At 46.7% G+C, this 3,969-nt stretch overlaps 1 pseudogene; it reads right to left on the bottom strand.

The window, feature by feature from the left end:
* Positions 1–2,342: 2,342 nt before the first annotated feature.
* Positions 2,343–2,887, bottom strand: LOC124023822 (annotated as a pseudogene).
* Between the last annotated feature and the right edge of the window lie 1,082 nt (positions 2,888–3,969).

Raw genomic sequence — 3,969 nt, forward strand, 5'->3', positions numbered from 1 at the left:
TGAGTACATGCCCGTCAAGCTCGTTGGGCGTTGTTTTTCGCTCGTTTCGAGTTTGTGATTTCTTACCGTCCGGGTAGCAAGAACACCAAGCCTGATGCCTTATCCCGTCTGTTTAGTTCTTCTGTGGCTTCTACTGATCCCGAGGGATTCTTCCTTATGGGCGTGTTGTCGGGTTAACAGTCTGGGGAATTGAAAGACAGGTTAAGCAAGCACTCACGCACACTGCGTCGCCGCGCGCTTGTCCTAGTAACCTCCTTTTCGTTCCTGTTTCCACTCGTCTGGCTGTTCTTCAGTGGGCTCACTCTGCCAAGTTAGCTGGTCATCCCGGTGTTCGAGGCACTCTTGCGTCTATTCGCCAGCGCTTTTGGTGGCCGACTCAGGAGCGTGACACGCGCGTTTCGTGGCTGCTTGTTCGGACTGCGCGCAGACTAAGTCGGGTAACTCTCCTCCTGCCGGTCGTCTCAGACCGCTCCCCATTCCTTCTCGACCATGGTCTCACATCGCCCTAGACTTCATTACCGGTCTGCCTTTGTCTGCGGGGAAGACTGTGATTCTTACGGTTGTCGATAGGTTCTCTAAGGCGGCACATTTCATTCCCCTCGCTAAACTTCCTTCCGCTAAGGAGACGGCACAAATCATTATCGAGAATGTATTCAGAATTCATGGCCTCCCGTTAGACGCCGTTTCAGACAGAGGCCCGCAATTCACGTCACAGTTTTGGAGGGAGTTCTGTCGTTTGATTGGTGCGTCCGTCAGTCTCTCTTCCGGGTTTCATCCCCAGTCTAACGGTCAAGCAGAGAGGGCCAATCAGACGATTGGTCGCATACTACGCAGCCTTTCTTTCAGAAACCCTGCGTCTTGGGCAGAACAGCTCCCCTGGGCAGAATACGCTCACAATTCGCTTCCTTCGTCTGCTACCGGGTTATCTCCTTTCAGAGTAGTCTGGGTTACCAGCCTCCTCTGTTCTCATCCCAGCTTGCCGAGTCCAGCGTTCCCTCCGCTCAAGCGTTTGTCCAACGTTGTGAGCGCACCTGGAGGAGGGTGAGGTCTGCACTTTGCCGTTACAGGGCACAGACTGTGAGAGCCGCCAATAAACGCAGGATTAAGAGTCCAAGGTATTGTTGCGGCCAGAGAGTGTGGCTTTCCACTCGCAACCTTCCTCTTACGACAGCTTCTCGTAAGTTGACTCCGCGGTTCATTGGTCCGTTCCGTGTCTCCCAGGTCGTCAATCCTGTCGCTGTGCGACTGCTTCTTCCGCGACATCTTCGTCGCGTCCATCCTGTCTTCCATGTCTCCTGTGTTAAGCCCTTTCTTCGCACCCCGTTCGTCTTCCCTCCCCCCCCCGTCCTTGTCGAGAGCGCACCTATTTACAAGGTACATAAGATCATGGACATGCGTTCTCGGGACGGGGTCACCAATACTTAGTGGATTGGGAGGGTTACGGTCCTGAGGAGAGGAGTTGGGTTCCGTCTCGGGACGTGCTGGACCGTTCACTCATTGATGATTTCCTCCGTTGCCGCCAGGATTCCTCCTCGAGTGCGCCAGGAGGCGCTCGGTGAGTGGGGGGTACTGTCATGTTTTGTCATTTATTATCTTGTCTTGTCCCTGTGCTTCCCATTCTATTCGTTTCCCTCTGCTGGTCTTATTAGGTTCTTTCCTCTTTCTATCCCTCTCTCTCCCCCTCCCTCTCTCACTCTCTCGCTCTCTCTTCTCTCTATCGTTCCGTTCCTGCTCCCAGCTGTTCCTATTCCCCTAATCAATCATTTAGTCTTCCCACACCTGTTCCCGATCCTTTCCCCTGATTAGAGTCCCTATTTCTTCCTTTGTGTTCCGTTCCTGTCCTGTCGGTTCCTTGTCTAGAATTCACCGTGCTGTGTTTGTGTATCGCCCTGTCGTGTCGTGTTTTCCTCAGATGCTGCGTGGTGAGCAGGTGTCTGAGTCTGTCTGGTTCAAGTGCCTTCCCGAGGCAACCTGCTGTTCACCTGCTGTTCAAGATCGAGTCTCCAGTTTGTCCTCGTCATTTCGAGTGAAAGTTGTGTTTTTTGTTTGTATTTACTTTACTGGATTAAAGACTCTGTTTTCGCCAAGTCGCTTTTGGGTCCTCTTTCACCTGCATGACAAAAATAAAAAAGTCATATATATATATATATGAACTTCCATTGGGAAGGCTTTTTCACATATTCATGAAAAAACAATAAACACAATCAAAAGATAACTTTTAAATGTCCTGCATAAGCAGAAGATTATGTCTCTATACATTGTCATTACTTTCCACAACATTAATGTAAGACCAACATGGTCCATTATGTTTGTCTCGGAGTGGAGCTCCAGTCTGTAAGACTCTACCAGGGCCTCCAGAGGGCGCTGTTGACTGGACTCTGCTCTTTGCTTATGCTGTGCTGGGGTGGTGGACTCAGCTGAGACAGGTCACTCTCCCTTCTGTTCTTATCAGAGGATGGCTGAAGTATCTGCAAGTGGCTCAGCAGTCTTCTCTGGAATGTGTCTTCACCTCATCCTTGGACAGGAAGTGCACAATCTCTTGGACACTCCTGGAGTAACCCTGATTGACAGGAGTTTAGCATGAGGAGTAGTTCACTGGCTGGTACTGTTGTTGTCGTATCAGGAAGAAAACTGTCAGCTCCAGGATGCCTGATTTCTCCATCTTGAAGTCTATTTCTTAATAACTTTTCCACTACTGGCTTTCTTAGCTGCAAGAAGAGAAGAGGAGAGTCATTAATAACCTTATTCTGATATGGCATTATTGAAACAAATAAACCATCCATCAAAGTAAACAAATGTCCTTGAATTTGAATCTTCAATTTACCTTGTTGGTCAGACTCAGGTGCTCCTTAGAGTGGATCATTTCTGAAGTGATTGTAGGTGCCATGGCTGGATCTCTGTGCTGTAGAGGTCTCTGTGTAGAAAGTGATCTGATTTCTACTGGCTTCACCTCTCCTATATATCGTCCCAAATCTGCATATGAAAGTGTGTGTCTTGTGCTGGTTGGAGTTTCTCACAGTCTGTAGCCAATGGGTGAGCTTGGGAGGACAATAAGGAATGTGAAGCTGCCACATGCTCAGTGTTCTTATTGCTGGGGGACAATGATCACGTCTCAGTGGAACAGGCGGAGGGGTGGTGGGTGATGGAGAGTGACACAGAGTGCTGTGTGAATCTGGGAAAGTGGTGACCCACAGATCTTGGGACCAATGACACTGACGGAGCACACGCTCATCATCACAATTTACATATGTAAGATTGACTCAAATACTTTTCAATAAAATTCCTAATAATTTTAGTTTTTTGCATTTTAGATAATTATTACTGTCCTGACATTGTAAAAATTCAATCCAATGTGAAGCACTTTGAAAGGGTTCAAATACCTGCTCATATAGCCTAATTAGTCTAATTCAATAACTTATTTCCACTATTATAACTGCCATGTTGTTTAGCTGTTCAGATGATTCAGAAAATATTCATTTTCTTTTTTCAATAAATATATGATTTATAAGGTAATACTATTAAGTACAAAACATAACCTCAGTTTCAGGCTTGTAAATTGTTGCTTCATTCACTTCCTGAAGTGTGCCTATTCCCCCACTGAGACTCACAGGTGCTGGTGGGACTGATGAATGACCATTAACTGTCTCTGCTCTCTAGAGCTTTCCCACACTCTGCCCATTGCGATAGCTTCAAATAAACAATAGAAGTGTGCATTGTTAAATGCTAATTATTCTCTACACAAGCCGTTTCCAACATGCCCTTGGGATTAAAGCTCATGAGTACAATATTTCTCAATGACGAAATAGACGAACACAAACATTTTGAGGTAAATGTTGTCACATGAGTTGTTGGAACATTCGTCACATTCACCACTGCATCGAAACAGTGGTGGCAATCTCATTTATGAGTAATGAGAAACAATGGAAGACAGTGGAAATGTTTACTTTACTTAATTGCATTTTAGTTTTA

The sequence above is a fragment of the Oncorhynchus gorbuscha genome, linkage group LG03 (genome assembly GCF_021184085.1).
Source record: "Oncorhynchus gorbuscha isolate QuinsamMale2020 ecotype Even-year linkage group LG03, OgorEven_v1.0, whole genome shotgun sequence".
Taxonomy (NCBI): domain Eukaryota; kingdom Metazoa; phylum Chordata; class Actinopteri; order Salmoniformes; family Salmonidae; genus Oncorhynchus; species Oncorhynchus gorbuscha.